Source organism: Varroa destructor, unplaced genomic scaffold (assembly GCF_002443255.2).
Source record: "Varroa destructor unplaced genomic scaffold, Vdes_3.0 BEIS01000003.1, whole genome shotgun sequence".
Lineage (NCBI taxonomy): Eukaryota > Metazoa > Arthropoda > Arachnida > Mesostigmata > Varroidae > Varroa > Varroa destructor.
The window spans coordinates 49160348-49179412 of record NW_019211456.1 but is presented as its reverse complement, the minus strand read 5'-3'; the positions used below and the strand labels follow the sequence as shown (position 1 = coordinate 49179412).

At 40.9% G+C, this 19065-nt stretch overlaps 2 long non-coding RNA genes across 5 annotated transcripts; one reads left to right on the top strand and one right to left on the bottom strand.

The window, feature by feature from the left end:
- Positions 1-2278: 2278 nt before the first annotated feature.
- LOC111248292 (uncharacterized) lies at positions 2279-13257 on the bottom strand. 4 transcript variants are annotated; one of them, XR_015322998.1, is made up of 6 exons: positions 12868-13257; positions 12455-12620; positions 5286-5464; positions 4664-4841; positions 3814-4472; positions 2279-3708 (listed from the first exon to the last, which is right to left on the bottom strand). It is a non-coding gene; the product is annotated as an uncharacterized LOC111248292 (long non-coding RNA). The 4 variants fall into 4 exon arrangements; XR_015323000.1 differs by having other exon boundaries at positions 2279-3974; positions 4398-4472; XR_015322999.1 differs by having other exon boundaries at positions 2279-3974; positions 4398-4841.
- A 1211-nt stretch (positions 13258-14468) lies between these two features.
- On the top strand, positions 14469-16209 carry LOC147757081 (uncharacterized). Its single transcript, XR_015324721.1, has 3 exons — positions 14469-14572; positions 15396-15693; positions 16107-16209. It is a non-coding gene; the product is annotated as an uncharacterized LOC147757081 (long non-coding RNA).
- The last annotated feature ends 2856 nt before the right edge of the window (positions 16210-19065 follow it).

Genomic DNA, 19065 nt, shown 5'->3' with positions numbered 1-19065 from the left:
TGACTCTTGATACGATAGGTGGGAATTCGCATCGAAGAAAGCTGGGGTAGCATGTGATCAATATAAAATGTGAGTTAACCGTTTTCGAGTTATCCAAGTTGTCTACCGCAATAGGCATCAAGAAACATGTCTCTGCTCCGTTGAGAGTTTAGCAGGTCGGATTGAATACCGAAATGAGAACTTAGTTATTATGCCTTCGTTGAAAATACTGCGGATGTGTAATGCCGTGACCGACCATAAGCGCTGATAGATGATTTTTAACCAGATAAAATCTACTGATGACAAGAGGTTTTTAGATTGAAAGTTTCATCTATGTAAGTATTCAGTAATTTCGGCATTTTTTGAGTTATCTTCTCCCATTACATGTTGTCTGACCTTTTGAACCTAGCTGGCCAGTCGTGTTCGGGCATATTTAGTCTCTTCATTGAGACGTACAATATCTCTTTTTTTTCTCGGTAGTGTTTTAGTCTTACATTTTTCGCAATCCTAACTGCAATTGAGATACCTGGACTCACGGGTTAAACGCTCGGGGCTGTCACTTTAAGCAACGTTTACTGTCGCCGAGATACCCACAGACTCAATGTAGTACCACAAAAATATTGCAAGGAAACAGAAATAAAAAGAATAACATTACTGCTAGTCTTGTAATCTAAAAAAAAATGATTTCTAAATGTCTTAACTTTGTTTTTAGTCAACAAATTGTCTTTAGTTGTGCCGTGTATACAATGCACCACCTAATCGTGTTGTGGTTAAAAGGTTCACCTCGCGTGTACCGTAGCGATCCTTCAAGCATAGTTGCTATATTTTGTGTAATGCTCCTTTTCTGTAAAAGGCTCTTACACCAATGTTCATCGCATTTACACCCTATTTCTAAATATAGCGGAGTATGTTACTCCAACATGCAGTAATAAAATGCTTAACCATGCGTACGGAGATTTGATTAGTGAGATATACAATTCTACTTGACACGTTCTGCCTCCCCTTCCCTTCCAAGAGCAACAGTCTCAGTCAGTCGATCCTCATCCCATCGTTATGGCTGTGGGCCCTTTGGCCTTTTGTGAGCTTTTCCCCCGTTTGAGCCGTTCTAGCCCCTTCACCCAAATGGTCGTATCTCTCACGACCTTCTGCAAATCGGCTTGCCTTCCTGTAACTCTACCGAGGACCGCGCTATTCAGTCCGTAGGATTCGGTCGACGCCATCAGGAGCACTCGATCTACCGAAAAAGGACCTGAAGGGGGATGGGTGAGCGCGGAGTGACTTAGGGGGAGAGAACCTAAGGGATTCAGTGAGTACAGCGGTGGTTTGGCATAGTGGCAACGGCAACGTCAAGTTTGCAAAGCCAAACCGGTGTGTGGATTCATCAAGAATTCACACCCCCCCCCCCTCCCGAGAAGGGCAGCAACCCCTAGGATTCCCGTAAGTCGTTTACCTTAGTTCTTGCGTGGTTCCATATACTGCCTCGACATCTAGATGCCGGAAGAAGGAACCCCATTTCCTGACGTTCAATATCTCGACATCAGCAAGCGAACGACGGAGAACGTAAGAGCAACTAAGAAGCAATAAGAAGCGAGTAAGCTAACCAAAGGATAGACACAGGGAGAAAGAAGGGATATGGGGTGTAGTAAACAGACCAAACGAGAGAGGATGAAAACGACAGGAGAGAGGAGACGCGCAGTGAAGGCCGGGATATAAAAACAGGCCAAGGTTTTGAACAAGCGCCATTTTGATGTCGAAACCGGCGAATATGGTCTGTTGCTCGCTACTAAGAACCTACATACGCACAGTAGTAACACATTCAGAAGTTTGCCGTGGTGGGCTAGGGCTGTCGAACAGAAATATCTATCTAACGATTAAGCGCATCCAATTGGTCGCGGAATATTGCCGTTCCTGTACTTGCTACGGTCGCCATGGCATTTTCTAAAGGCGTAATCGCAGCTACGCTAACGCTACGTGTACGCACACGTTTATATATAATAGAGTTGACAATTACATAGTGACATTGAAGCACTCACTTTACAGACGCTGAATTACTCCCATTGCCGATATTCACTGTCGCCAGCACTTAACAAGATCATAGTGCTACCGTTTACTTCACGAGGCCACCTTTGTCCTTGGATGGACAAATGGCCTGAATTGCTTGAAGTTAGTATTCGAATAATGTTGAACATCAACACTGCGAACCCGAAAGTGCTGCTCAAGGTACTAGTTTTAAAATCCATAATGTATCCATTTACTAGCCTACGCTAGAACATTTCTACAGGGATCTGCATCGAGCGTGTTCTCCACTATCCATAATACACAACAATGCTATTTAGCACAATAAGGAATTATCTCGTTTGTTTGATTCCTGTATTCAAAGATTCATTTTTAATCATATGACGCACAACCTCCACTTGTTATTGAACTTCGATAATTGTCTGAGTTGATTAAGCCGAGGCACATTTTCAAAAATATCCGTATGTACATATATAGAACAATGGGATAGTGAGAAGGTGATGCTAAAGTAAGCCGACTTTAAGCAATATGGCTCTAGCTGCTAATGGTGTATTATAAAAAAAGCTGGTGTTGTTAGTTAGCACCGTACGGCAATTCGATGTCTCTGCACAGAATGTTTATGAGCTAAAAAGTTTTGAAATAGGATCACAGTTCTTCGATAATACCGTAATATGTAATTTTCTAAACTATCTTGAGGGCAAGTCCAGTGAACCTATCAACGAGAAAGGCCCGTCTTCTTTTAAAACTGGTAAATGACGCTAGGCAGATGTGACGTTACTGTTCGTTATTTCCCTTTTGTCCTGAGCTATCCTGTAATGCTTGACCTGACTATGTAGAGCCTTTCAATACTGCAAACCAGCCGCCAATGACGAGGTGATGATCTGCGATGCAATTCATAACCGCACGACACGCACCAGCAACTACAACCGTACAAGTTACTATTAAATTGCGTTTGTAACTGTTACGGAAGTACGTAACGTATACATTCTCAATTTCGAAACAAGTGATAGCATTGGTGATAGGTGACAACATTTTAACTGAAACCCAGTAGCATTCTATTCTGGCTTCGAATGATCATTTTATGAATACATTCTGAGTGTTTTTGAGGGCCTCTAGTCTACAGAGCTGACCGCTAAGAGCGTCCTTGGTAAACCCTATCGGCCTCGGTCGATGTGGCCAGAATGCTTTGCTTCGAGCGGCTTCTATACAAACATACCATTCGTCCAATCTGGAAGAGCAAGGGAGCGAGATCTGAAGTAGCACAAGATTAATGCACTTAAGGGGCGGCTTCCTAGACGGTTTCTCTGCTGCGACTTAAGTTGGAAAACGGAAAATGTTAAGTAAGTAGCCCATTATTTCGATATGACAGATGTTCTTCGGAATCAATGAAAAAGAGTATTTGGTAAAAACTTTTTATCACAAATGAGTGTGCGTGTCGATCCTATAGCACGAACATCAGAGGAACGCGTCATCCTAGAGTGTATGTAAATATTAGATGACAAATGTAGTATCAATGAACAAAGGCAGGCCGTTGTACGAGCTGATGAAGATGGTGTTTTCTCACATGGGTCGCCCGGTGACGTTAATATATATGTTTGGGAGTAGTTGAGGGGTCCAAGTTCCATCCAGAAATTTCTTTCAGTTACTTCCAAGCTGCACCCGATACCAGCATTTGCGACAAGTCCGTTGAACCCATTTGTCTTTTTCGTGTTCCTGTATTTTAGCTCGATTTAGTAACACGCGCGAATCTCGATCCACGCTAGAAAAATATTAAAGCTGCTTAAAGAACCAAAAAACAGTATCCCTCTAAAGCCATACCTTTACAGGAAAACTTTTCAGGGGGACAGATGAGATTTTGGAAGCTACATCAAAACGCTCGTTACTTCGTGTTGTTCAGCAAACCAACGGCAGCACGTAACTTTGTATTGTTTTTAATCTGAGCGAATCATAAAAGGAGCCAGCCACGACCGTCTCTAATTCTAAAAAGCAAGCCGAATGATAACCATTTTATACACCCTACGTTTGAGTTTGTACAAAGTTTTTTATGCGCTTGTCATTCGCTGTCTAAGTCATTGATTGCTGAAGGCCTTGTAAGGACACAGAGCCTCCGATGCAGGCAAATGATCAAGCTAAGCAATATCGATTGACACACTCCAAATAGCAATGCGCTGTCGTCGGCAAATGGCTATCAAAATGTAAGACGATACATTTGCAAGCGAGCTACATTAACAATATAATGATTTCTGCAGACACAAAAAAAAAATTAAAAACTCCTTTAGCGATTTCTACTGTCATCCGGCCTTTACTTCCGCTAGCGCCTTCGAGCTCGTCATACTTATAAAATGCCTTCTTTCTTAGCTGTCCATAAATTTATCAAACAGTACGTGTTGACGTATAGTTACTGCTTATCGAAGTAGTATCTTCAAGATGCATTTCTTCAAGTTCATAAAGTTGCAAACGTACACAACAGTCTTCACCTGATACGTATTTTGACACAGAAAAAAAGCCTTAGTTAAATAGAGGCTCACAGATCAGAACTGATCGAGCTTTTCTCGGAGCGACTGCCTACGACATGTGAAAAAATCTAGAATTACATTTTCGTATAACAACGTTTTTTTGACAGTATTTATCAGGCAGTAACTCTGTAAGTGAACTATACAAAAAATACCTGTAGATGACGTAATTTATTTAAAGACCATTGTAACCGATATGGAAATCGATCGTATCCAGCTACGGCGAACTAGTCATCATTCAGTTGTCGTTTAAACAGAACTACAGTCATCAGGATTGATCAGTGGGTTCCGCTTTATCCAGGCTGTTAGACACAGACCAAAAGCTGTTGATGGCTGTAAACAACGTAAACGCAATACCGTTTGAGTGCATATATATATATATAGTGTAATCAATACTCGGGATATTATTGAACCCGATCATTTAATAAGCACCACGTATACCGATGGCTGTTTGTTTGACATTAATGCATAAGTAATGTTTAGTATTTTTTTTTCTTTTCAGGCTCTTTTTTCTCCAAATCGCAAAGCGTCCGTTTTTTTTTTTGTTTAGCTGCCTCGTTTATTCATCTGTTTATAGGTGAAAGAAACGCGGGGCCAGCTAAAAATGTTTGTTGCGCATACTATTGTTTACCTACAAAGGAATGCTTCGAGCGTTACGCCCAATTTTGTTAGTAGGCATCGCCCCAGAGAAGTGGTTCTATTTGACAATTATGTTAGTTCAAAAAGCGTCAACAAGTTGAAAAAGAGCCAAATAAAATGTGCTCTGTAACAAATCACTTTTGAGCAGTACTCTCAAGGTAGAATTTTGCAGTCTGCACAAACTAACTAGGGCAAACAAACATGCAAGCGGTGTCCGATACTACGATGCAACGACCTTTCCTGTCACGTTGTAACTATCCGCTTACGAAGGACTGAAGCCGCTGGATCCGATATAAACATTATTAAACAAAGTTTGCCTGGAAAATTAATAGATCTAGATCAGTGCACGCAGTTTTGAACATTCCGTTTTACACCTGACAATGGCAGACGATTACGTGGTAATTATATCTATGACTGCCGTTGGCAATGTAAGACAGTCTCAGTACTGTGCCTGTACTATGGCCTACGCGGTTGGTCCGCGTTTATAAAGAAAAAAAATGATAGAAAAAAATTAGCTCGAGTTCCTCAGTTAGCACTGAAGGCCATCTAAGGCGCTTTGGAGCATTCTCCACCTCACTTTTCAAATGGAAGAGACTGAAGATACGATGGTCCGAACACGAAGGTAAAGATAGCGTAAAGGCATTATAGAGTAACATAAATACATGTATTGTTTATGTGACGGCTCGCAAAAGCTGATTGAGTTAAATGATCTGCCTCGGAAGAGTAAGTTTGACGAGAGTGAACCAGTTTATCTTAATCGGAATAATTGTTCGCATACAAAAAATGCTATGGTACCAGCATGAGGATAAACGCAACTTGTAAGTTTCTCTAAGATTAAGTAAGGATATCATATGCTGAACTCACTTTCTCATTAGGTCACTGGCTGTTCCGCGTCTACCGTGTTTGTTTCCCTTCGCGAGTGCAGGACGATGGCCTACACACTACGTTCCTACTGGAAGGTAAGGAAAACAGCGTGGAATGGCAGCAAGAGCCATCCACCTCTAAGAGAACATACCTTTTGCCGTCTAAGTGATGTCCGAAAGGAAAGCCCATCTACTTTGTCTTTTTTCTCTTGCCCTTTTCTACGGCCGATCGGTTGCATTTCGAACAACAGGCCTATCTACTTAGAAGCCGTAGATCGCAAGACTGTCAATTCTCGAGAGAATTGCTGCAGGGAAGCACCTGACGTGCGTCCTACTGGACAACGAAACGTGTTCTATGCTTTCTTAGCGGAGCAGTTTCGATATTGGTTAGGCTGATTCTTTTTCCAGTAATGGACCAAGCTGGGTTTACAATTGCATGCGGACTAGTCATTATCGATAAATAAATCAAATCGAGCTGATAACTAAGGAATGAATAAGGGTAAATAGATTTGAATACTTCTTGATGCAAGCACAGTACCCTATTCTACATGGGATAAGTGGAAAATCTATTGCAGAGTATTCTACGGCAAACAGATAATCAGATGCAACAATAACACATGACCCACACTACTTATATTGGTTTCTTTTTCATTGAATATAGACTCAAGGCGATCCTCGATAGAGCTGCACAACAGTATGAACCAACGCCTGAAGAAATCTTATAGGCACAGGTCTCATCGTAAGTATGAGCGGTTTAACAAAAAGGTTAAGTAGAAAACGAGTGGCTCAACGATACAGGAGCTTAAACTTGGTCGTCCTGCGTAAGCATTCGACTGTAACAAGAAACAGTCATAATATCCAAATACGGGACAACTTGAAAAAAGACTTCATCGGCTTTTTTCGTCAAAATGAATAATGGCTGCTATTACGATATTGAGAGTGGGGTACAGCTCAGGTGATGCTTGCGCTCATATTGTACCGTCTCAGAGTATTTCTACTTAGCTTCAATGACGTTCATTCGATCATATCACATATCAGCATGTACTGATACTACCGAAAACGTACGGGACTGAGTGCTGTTGTTCCCGAGCTCGCAGTTTTCAAATAACTATTTAGCTTTAGATAGATATGTGGTCAGTGGAATAAGCGGGGATCAAACATGACGGGAGTTCAAATATGACATCTGATAAACATTTCAGCAGCACCAGCCTCGAGCAGGAACAGCGTACATGGTAAATGGCTGTTTGTTACAGAATAAACATCATGCAATCAACGACACGTAATACAACAAATGCGTCAGCCGTAGCATAAAATAGCGATAATTAACAACGGCCATTTTGGGCACAGATCCCCGTAGACCACTTAATGTGGGATGTCGCTTGGGTTGTCACCTATAACCGACGTAGTTGATTGCAATAGGACCTAAATGACCTATTTATTAATATAGGGTAAATTGTTGGAAGGTACCTTGTGCGGTTGCGCGTTCTTGACTGTGACTTTACTAAATCAAATGTCTGCCCATTTGTCTCTATTATCTCAATTCGACTAGGTAATGATTTGCGCGAAAGACCTGTTCTTCCTGTTACAGTTAAATGGGGTTCGATAGCGATCCGTTTACCATGCCGGTTCACTCTTTAAAGCCATAACGATATAACGAAAAACAACGAAAGAATGATATTTACTTGGAACATTCTGTCGTATCTAGAAGCGTCGTTCTAAAAACACTTAGAGCCGTCACACGATCAATATTCAGAGACAATTTTAGTATAATATTAAAACATAACGGAATCTCCTGGCGTTCTCGGCCACTTCTTCGTGGACCAGTGTTCCACTGTAAAAATAACTTAGAAACATGCAGCTAACTTAACAGTTATAAGAATATTTTACACAAATGCCTTCGTAAGCGAACAGTGTCGCCGCCCGGTGCAGCGGCCATACACTTAGATGGAAATAATCGGGCATTTTTTTACGGTGTACATTGGCGTATGTGTATAGGTTAAGCACGACGTCTAGCGGTGCTGGTAAGCATCCCAGAAGTTGGTGACCCGATCGACCCTTTCGATAGCGGATGCATACACATGTACATAACGCATCGTGCAGACCTTAACGGATCCTTTCATTGGAACGTTGATAAATGTATTTCTTGTGTCTTTACATTTCCATTAGACTGGAATGAAGACAGAGTTACCACAACAGAAGTGCTATTCGTTTTCGCCGGTGACATCAACGGGAATACGAAACTTCCCTGCACAGTATAACTTATCGTGTCATAAAGCAACAAAAAAACAATACGCAACGAAAGCTGTCTAGCTCCGCTAGCGAATAAACATCAAACACAAAAACTTGCAAGGCTAAATTATCTGTTAATTTTTATAGGTATCCACAAGAGTGTGCTTGCAAAGAACGTCCTCAAAGTGTATTTCCGGCTTCTATATATATATTTGTTTATTCTGTCGTTCTTACATTCAAATAATTTGTCCGCCTAGGTGGATTTTCTAATAACGTGCTAACTGGCTGAAGCAAGTCATCAGAATATATTTAGAATATTATTATTATTATTATTTAAACTGTTACTACCGAAGCTAGAGGTTTGCGATACATCCTTTTGACAGCTGCCGATCGTTACATAGTCCATCTTAAAAACAGTGACATATTTTGGGCATCGATTACCCTAGCATGCTTCCCCTGCCATCCGACTTTCGCTTGTATGCAAATCATTCCGTGATATCTTGCTCGCCCCTTCATTCTGTCACGAAATGCCCGTGTATTTACTAACTGATCTGTATATCTTCTAATTATTTTAATAATCACGAGAATCGCACACGGGAATATCAAGTAGTTTGTTGGCTAACGCTTCCTGATATGTTGATGTCTTGACGTCAGCGCGGCAATGGTGCAGTGGAAGATAAGCTTAACTAGCCATCAGCACAAGGGCGGATCCACCAGAATCCAAATGCAATGGTGATTAGCGATAATCATGATAAGAGAAACGGCTTGGCAGGCACGTCCTTGTCCCGACCGGCCTGCGGCAGAAGCAACCCCAGCAGTAAAATATATTAATGCTATCTAAATACAATAATACTATCCGAATCGTGGCCGTCTTTTACGTTCAGCTATTGTCTGCGAGGCAGTGTAATCGTTTTGTTACTGTAAGAGCAAAGTTAAACTGTAATGAGAGGAGATAACCAGTGCTTTCGAAACAACGATCATAAACAAGTTTAGATGCAATTTTCGTTTGTGTATCTTGATCCCAATGTACAACTTTTGTCTATATATCAGATACGTCCAGCGGTAAACGCCTTATCAGATGAGCTACCTATCGCTGTGATTGTTTTGGTTGAACTTTACGGCAAGGATCGCCTGCGAAAGTAAAGGCTCTCAGTGTGTGAAAGGCAGATCATCGCTTAGGGAATGGTCATCCTTCAAGTGCAACTTTCACCCCCGTCTGCCTGCCTTCCTCCATCATTCTGGCTGGATCGCCATCGATCGATCGATCTTTATTCCATTTTCGACGGTCCATTTTCATTCTTCTAACTTTAGATTTGGGAGCGACATCGTTGTAGCAAAGCAATATGGCACTGTGGCCCTAGACGAAAGACACATTGACGTTGTGTCGACAACGGCGTCCCCCGGGACCATCCCCGGACTCGATCCGCGACAGTTATTAGTAAATAATTAACTCGGTATTTTAAGACAAGGCGATCGTTATCGTAACTAAAATATAGCGAAACAAGTATCAGAATATAGTTCTTATATATCCAATAGTCCAATATATCCAAACAATATATACACATTAGTGTTGAACTCTAAGTAGGTATTGTTGTCAGTGTCGCGCGGCTTTGATTAAGCCCTTAGACGCTGAGGTGCATGAGGTCATGCAGCGATGAGATGAACTCAAGGCGCTAGCTGATCTCAAAGTTCATGTTTATTCATCGGTCCGTATACATTTGTGACATGCGTACATTGTGAGGGTCAGACTTGCATCTCATGAGATGTACTCATAACCACCTTTATAACTGTGACTCGTTTGAAATTCAAATCCAGATGTATTGCTTTCATTTGCTATTCATTTAACTGCTAGTGAAGGCCAACATTTTGTAACCAAGTCCATTGGCAGGAGCTTAGGTTTCGCTTAGTAGGCCCTGTGCTTGTTTACTGTACACAGACATTTAGACAACCTCAAATTTTTCGCAGTAGGATAGTCAGGTCAATCTAGCACAAGCTACAATGGCTTTGTTTCGACCGTGTGTAGTTTGAGTGTAATTTTGATGTTTATAGGTCTAGTTAGGGATAACTAATTGTATTGTACAATGCAGAATCTGTTTCTGGAATCCGTAGAACCAGCACCCCACAGTAACTCCTTATTCTGCTCTATCCTTACCTGACACAGCACCACCTAGGTAACTATATACTACCATGACATGCTATCGTTCTTACTTCTTCTACTGCGGCTTCTGCTGTTGCTCTCGCTGTTACTAGTCTGAACGGCAGCACTAAATGGAGGAGCATAGAGACTGACTAGATGATCTTCGAAAGCTGCCGGGGACGAGGCTGTTTGACATCGTGCACTGTCCGGTAGCCCTCCCGACGAATAGAGTTTCGCCTCAGGCTGTTGGCCAAAAGCTTCCTTCCATGATGATCCCTCGTTGGGAGAAGCCACTGGATCTTAGATAGCGAGGCAGACTATACTGTTGGAGAGGTTCCCTGCCCCCGATGTCAAAGCGACAAGGGGCATGACTCAGCAAATGATCCAGGCATTTCCCTCTCGGTGTCCGTTAGTAAAATGAGTCAAATACGATGATAGTTTAGGAGGACCGTCTTCACGAGAGGGACACATCGTAAGGCTGAAAAGAGACAGCCTAACATTTTCATAGAGTCTACCCGTGCGGGTCACGCTCAAGCCATTTGGTACAAGTATTGCTGACGAGAGTTATTCAACACGCAGGAAAATGTCCAGAAATGCGCTACCAAAAACCAGACTGTTAGAGATTAGACGCAGTGAACGAATTGTATAATAGGTACAGATGTTGTCTCTGTATGCACAAGTATCGTGTGCTATCAGTTAAGCAAGCTCTGCACAACTCTGATTTCTGCTCTGCTAATCAAATAGATCGCCATTGTACACAGACAGTTTGAGGCAACCGAACATCCTGTAATGTAAAGCATAAATATAAATTCACACAAAAACTAGTCCGGCAAACAATCGAATATTGGCACCCCTGCCAGCGATAGATAAAATCTAGTAACGTACAAACAATTTCTGTGCAAAACTGGAGCTTTAGATTCCGGATGTTTGTTCGCCTGTTTTTAAGTAAGTCGCTTAATTTTTCTATAAATCTAATCAGATATTTGACAAAAACTGAAAAAGTCTATCTACGAAACAAATTATCATAACGGTATCGCTTCTAACTTACGAGATGCCCAATGAAATAAGTTGATTTGAAAGGAGCCCTTTACTTCTCGCCAATATGTCGAATATTAATGGCTTGACAAGACCGCATACATAAAACTTGACACTAACAACTGTTGAAAAATTAAATAAACTTGCGCCTATTACCAGTGCTATAGGAAGCCTCAATGCTTGGCAGTGTGATCAAGAAGAGGACTTGCGGAGAAAGCGGTTTTTTGCCTGAAGCGCAATTTTCTAATTTGACCTATTACTTGAAACTTCTTAACTTATCGACGAACTGTGCAGAATTCTGTTCTACAACACTATCGTCCTCTTTTTTTTATAATAAGCGTTTGGTAATAACGAGCATTCGCACGCAGCCATTGCAAAAATAACATGTGGCACCCTTCCGATCAAATCGCGTGTATTGTTGCGCTGTCAGGGTTGACAGATGACTAGATAGAGTTCAATTAAATTGAAATGTTTTTACGCGCGATAATAAAGCTAAAGGTATACGAATATAGTTGGTTCTGTGTTTCTCACGCCGTCAGACTGCCGGTTAGGATGGAAAATCTGCCAGTCTGTATTCCTTGCCCGATTTGTCCGAAATAATGAGATACGTTATTTTTTAATACACGTCATGGATCACCGAGCTGCACAGATCGTACCGAAAAGTCTAGATTGATTATAGCTATGAATTTGCTAAGTTAACTTAGTCTTGGGGATTTTAGCTAGCCGCCATATTATGCATAGGTTGTCGGCACATCAGAATGCGGGCGTTCGAAATGTCTGTATCTTAGTATATTCTGCAATTTAACGCGCTGGGCGAAGAGCTCTAATACTCTTTTGATGAGACATATGAAGGTAAAAAAGTGGCCATATAGCAGTTATCGTTAGGCTAATTAATCCTGTTACGGTAATAATGAACATACTACGATTCAATGTCGTACAAAAAATACGTTTAGCGAAATAGCTTGCTCTGAGAGCGAAAAGTATTTCTTGTATAAAAAATATTTTTGACTTTTCATCCCGCTTAGTATAATACTAGCACCTACCATAATAGTGAGTGACGATAAGAGGTGACGACTGTCACCTGCAAGATAACACTTCGATCGTCGCAACGCTGTCCGTGACCATTGCAACAAACGTCACGTCTTGCGCGTTTCTTCATCCATAAGAAGCACAGACATCGCAGACCCACCATCTCACTGATCCAATAAACTGGATAGCCAATAATCGATAAAAAAAAAAAACCATGACAAAGAGTATTTTACAGTAGGGTGCCTGCTCTTTGCGGGTTTCTCGACCGGGGACCAAAAATGCGCCCAGGTGAAATGTTCGTACGTGCACCTCACGGTTCGGGTGTTTGATATGTTGCAGGTCGAGGCCAAATGTAGCAAACTGGTTGAAAGCTTTGTCTTCATACTCTAACATGAAACTTAGACCATACAGTTATTGTAGTACTTACCCGAACGCGAGATAAGCCACGATTTGAAATACACATGCACCCATTTAGACAGGTAAACATACTAATTAGTGACTGCACGACAGTGGCAGTAGTCGGTACTCCGGTTTCCTCTACCTTCCAACTAATTGGAATTGATTAGCGAACGGAAGAAAGTCTGCTGGCAAGGGACTAAATGTCTCAGCAGCAACATTGGGTTCGCTCTATCGATGTTATTAATGTTGTTTATAGATTCTTGTTGACGAAGCGAACAAGTCGTAAGAGGTCTACCCGTCCCGAATCGTTGCCGGGCCATTCGACATTGCACGCAATCGGAATTTACGAAAAAAAAAAAACAAGAACTAATTGTCCGCACTTATGTAATAATAGTGGCTGTATGGGGTTGCTGTTTACCGTAATGGTTGCCCCGTACAGATTACACATAGATGATGACGCGCTAACTAATTATATTAGTCGTGTGTTTCTCACATTTGGCTATGACAAAACCGATAGCAAGCTAAGGCACACTGCTGCTGCTGCTGCTGCTGGCACAATGGATCGTTTCGAACACATGTTATTAGTTTGTAAACGCCATCTAAGAAAACTAACAAAAACTGCAGACATGTGCCATCTTGCAAAATGAACCGTTGCCCTTTATACACTCACGCTGAATTTCGGTTTGTCTAGTAAAACATATTTCTGTAAAAAGATGAATTAGACATTCGAATAAAGCGAGCTAGCTAGCTCAAGGTCGCAGGTACCGTTTTGCTGTTGTTTCACGTTAAGAAATAAAAAAAACATTAATTTGAAAACTTTGCAAAGAATAACACACCTGGATATATGGACACTATTTATGTTACGTGACTTCTGCAGTTAGATGTCACCTCGTCCTATTAACGGAGGCACTTTAGCGTATTTTAATAAAAGTGGGATAACTTTAGTTATTATGACTCTTATATATATTCAATTGTTTTTGTACTAGGATGCAATCACCATAGCAGCGGTCGTAATTGTCTGCTGTATTACGTAGGATACTTGATGTATGACTGGGCTCGGAAGTAATATGTGCTTACTATGTTTTCGGCTTTCAATGAGGAACATCGCTGTTCACTCGTCAAAGGCAGATTCTGTATTTGCCATAATTTTCTTCTTTCTCCCTTGTTTAATTAATTTTTTTCATCTCTTTCAGAAACCTTCACCCTGAATCTACGGGCTGCGCCCATCCAATTTTTAAAATCTTTTTAACTGTCATATGTGTTGTTTATTTAGCTAGCGGTTAAACAACATGGCAATCGATCGGCACAGGGTCTGGAGAATATGATGGGCTTACAGGACGATTTTAACGATCTCTGCCATGTGTCTGATTGGGTGACTGTGAGCAATGTTATAGCATGTGGCTCTATTTATCTCTGAACCATACCACCTGAATTTCGGTGCGTTTAAACAACATTGTCTTAGAAATATAGAAAATCGTTTTTGTTGAAGGCGTTAGAGGGCGTCTGATCCGCTGCTGCGTTTCGCTGGAGCTCTATATATACTCAGCAAAAGATTTGATGCTTTTAGCTCCAAAGCAGTGTAACACATTCGGAAAATTAAGAAGTGATTAACTCAATCCGATTTTACAGGCGTTGCATTAGTAGATCCTAATGAAAAGCGAGCGCAAAATTATCTCGACAGCCGTAGAAGCAGCCCAAATTGATTGTATGTCATCGTATTATCTTCGTATCAGGTACGATCATCGTACTCTTATGAATGAGTACCTAATTTGGCCAATAGGCCAGCGATCGGAGCATGCTTATTAATAAAGCTAACCGTAACTGTATTTTGTCATAACATCGGGTAAAACAACAGTATATACACACATATATATATATATATATATATATATACATCGGCGTTTTCGTCGCTCTGGCTACAAGTGTTGAAACCGAAATGTTTAGTAGCTAGTTCAAACGATAAACAAATTTGTGCCCTTTTAGATATGCAATGACAGAGTTAATTTTATAATGCGTATAGCGAAAAGAAGTGTGTATGATCAAAGTGGCCCGTTATATCCCTGAAATCAATGGTTTATCTCTATTAGTCAAGTTGCTTCTTGGCTTATACTTTAAAGGTATAGAAGTTCCGGAAACAAACCCCAGTTAACTTACTGTTATACAAATATGGAGTAAATGCACATCTATTTCCGACATTGCTTGCACAGGGAGCCCTTAAAACACAAAAAAAAAAACGTTTTAATCATTTTTCATCTATATGTTTAGGTAGAGCGCTTCGAATATAGAAATGAAAAAAGGGCCTAGAGATGGCTCTCTAGGCTTTTTCTCTCGGAAACTTTACTGTAATGCTCATGAAGCTATTGTAAAATTTTAACACGATATTTTAACGTTAGAGACCATGATATCGGTAAAGAACAGATTGAAAACACTTAAAAGCGTGCTACATAGTAAGATCGATGTTTGTGTACGACACAGATTGACGCAGACGAACTTGCTTGATCGTATCTCGATTTGCGAAGATCTAGTAGAATTCAATAAGATTGGGCCATTTTACAGGTAATGAAAAATGAGTCACATACAACAATAAGGTACGAACAAAAAAACGTGCCTCACAGTCTTCACCGAAGCCCAGATTGACGCCAAAGAAGGTGATGCTATGTGTTTCGTAGAACTGGAAGATAATCGTGCGTTAGGAGTTATTGTCGCCCAGCAAAACGTTTCATTCGGATTTCGACTGTGAACAGCTAACAAGATTACGACAAGCCATTGCAAAGAATTCTCCAGAACTAGGGAACAGAAGAAGCATCGTCTTTCTTTATGACTATGCCAGACCACGTGTATAATTAATTACCGGGTAAAAATTTAAAACATTTCGCTAAAATATTTAAATGCATCCGGCATCATCTGTTTGATTCCTTGTAGAACTTTCTTCATAGTGTTAATTTAGCTTCAACAGAGGGATGAAAAAATGACCCGTCACTATTTTTCGTCGAAAAACCACAGAAGTTCTACAGTGACGGGGATTATGGTCTTAGCAGAAAAATTGCACGACAAAAAGTCTATGGATCGAAAAGGCGCACACTTAGTTTAACAATAGTGTTTTAAAATACAAAAGATACTTGTTTCGATCGAAAAAAACGCTCAATACATTTTCAACCACTTAATATGTATGTATGTATGTATGTATGTATAAAAAGAAAGGAGTGGGGAATAATATTTGGCTTCCAGTCTAGCACAAATTTTCCTGTTTTTTTTTTTGTTTGCTAGATGGATGACGACGCCTATCCAAAACATGAGCCTCTGGGGGTTTTCACGGCCCTCGCCCGTATTGTTGTGTTGGTTTCATCCGCGCAAACAGCGAGCGACAGATGAGTCGGCATAGAGGGCAGGGCGGCTTGCGACCTGTAATGGCTGATGTCGCTTTCGAAAAATACAACACTTAGTTAAAAAGGAACGAAGAATTTTTTTTGTAGGTTTAAGTGAGCTCCGTTGAGGAAAACAGATGAATGCAAGGCGATCGACGTGAAGTTAGTAAAGGTAGAGTTTCTTAAATAGCTAGCTCAGCAATCTCCAAATGCTTACCCCATTACGAAATGACTAAAATTAAAATAAGGCGCTGAATTACACGATTATATATTGCAAATAGGAACGATGGCAAAAGATGTCTATTAGTAATGTTCATTTGTAATTTGTGAAAGTGGAGTAGAAGTTCATTTTAAGCCCGTCTGATTTCTACATTTCAAAGGACGTGACGGAAAAGGAAGCTAATTCTATCAAAGCAGACATTTCGACAGTTGTTACTGACAATATTCTTCCATAGCGTAACCTAAATAGACGTATTTTACGTCCGGTCGGCTCTGTGACCTATTCCTAACATGAAACTTGTATCACCAGTAAAAGTTTCCCGAGCGCTTAATACCTCTCGAATCTGCCGTTGAACGGAGAAGCCGTCAACGGCTGATAGAGCGGTTGCTGTTCGGTGTTTACGGCTGACAAACTAACATATAGCAGCTAACTTAGTCTCCCAGCTAATAATGTTGTTACGGTATCCGTCAATGTTATCATACGTCACACCCCTTTCCATCTAGCAACCCCACGTATTCCTTGTCCAAATATGCTAATGGCTTGTGCTGTGCGACATGCATCGCACGTTAGACGACAGATAATAATAAATACTACCATATACGCAACGAGAATTGGCATTCTAGTTCACTGAAAATTATTGGATCGTTGTGTACTTTCATAGAACACCTACTTACAGGTTTATATCAATTTGTATCTTCGTTAGCTGCCCGCGTTTGAATATAGGCATTCGCGATTCTTTGCTATAATGAAGACAAACCCATATCTTATTAGCGAAGATATTTTACGATTGTATAACGTAGTGGACCAACAGGAAAAGACTCAGGTTAATCGTTACTGCTGACCTAATTAGCGCTCCTACATCAATACAACAGATACAATGAGCGCTACCCACACACGGCCGTAAAGGTCGTATTGTCCTAAACGGGTCATAAGTGGCGTCCTTTCTCCGTAGGCGTGTAGTCAATTTAAGGACGTTGTTGAGATTTGAGAGATTAAGCAAAATATACAGGGATATTTGTAATGCCGAACACTCTAAAATTTAAAAGGAAAGATACCATGCTAAATATTTACGTACTACTGTATATGGTTGGAATACATTGCGGGGGTATGGGGCAATGCTCGTCCTGCAGTGGTCAACGGATGCAATTGAATGCCCGGGTGGAACATTGTACGTCATAAACTGAGGGAACAGCTTGGGCTTTTCATGAGTTATCCCTAAAAAAGTTACTGTCTCTGGTTTGAGGCAGGCAATGCCAAACCAATATTCCACGTTAGCCATATAAATTTGACCGAAACGCTGCGATTTACCTATTTACAACGATAATAAATGCACTGATACTAGTGCGCACTTCCGGCCGCAAGTGCCAGTGCGTGCACGCAGAAAGGACATGCACGTCAGGCATACTCGTACGTAAGGCTCCTTTGACACTCCTCATTAGAATGGATGTTACGATATATTTTTGCCTGGATGAATTGTATTAGTCACCATGTCGTTAAATAATAATAGAGTAAAAATAACGCATCCCCACTGAAATTGCACACGTTCCTGGGCCTCGGTTTAGCTTAAAATAAAAAGGCATATTAATTAATATTAAAGAGTATGAATTTTAGGCGTTTTGGTGCCGATTGGCCTCGTCGACGTGCATTGAATTGTAAACGATTACGTAGCTCATATATGCACAATTGTGCGTACGTTAGGTATCGCATATTAGGGACGACACAAGCTCTATGTGATTATAATATTAAGGATATGTAACGTGACGGTTTTACACAGGGCCACTAACCAGGTGGCAGATCAGATTTGTCTACATGCCCAAAGATGTAGAGCCATATTTTTTTGCTTCACCATAATGTTTATTCTATATTACAGTTAACACGTATCCGCCAATAATTGTCTCTAGGCAATCTGTTTAGCGGTCGTTCAGGATCTGCAGTATTCTCCTTCAGTATACTCAAGTTCTTTTTTCACCGCGTAACAACAAGGTAACGAAACTAGACGCCCAGCATGTGGGCCTCTCGCTCGCCAGCAGGGCCCAAAAAGCGAAAAGCAAGATAGTGCTGCGTGACCACAGCGGCACCAGCGGAATGCGGCCGAACAAAGACTGACACCCCGATCAGATAACCTGAACAAGCTTCCCACAGTGGGATGGTACAGGACAAGAGATTATACTGACAAAACAGTGCACGACTAGATTAAAAACGGCAACCTTTAACACGCGCTGACGCAATTATAATGACTCTTGATATCATAGATATGATACCTGTACACCTACCTCTATATCATAAACGTTTAACAGTAAACGCCATACTTAATTAATGGATAACAATGAGCGTAGAGTTAAACAGTGTTGCTACTGCCCATCAATACCGAACCGGTTACGTCCGATAGAAGAACTGTTTTCAAGAAGAGATATGATGTTTCCTACAGTTTCGCAATAGAGGAATGAAAATTTTTTAAGGTTAGTTAGAAAGCAATGCAAAAAGCCTTGGCCCTTATTACGTTGGTTAATCCAGTAGTTTCTGTTTGTTGTGGCGTGATCAACACGCAACAATCGCTCTACCGCCAGCTGCGGTATAGGGGGTTAGTGCCTAATAAGGTCAGGCCCTAATTTTGTAGATAACCTGCTAATTTTTTTGTATG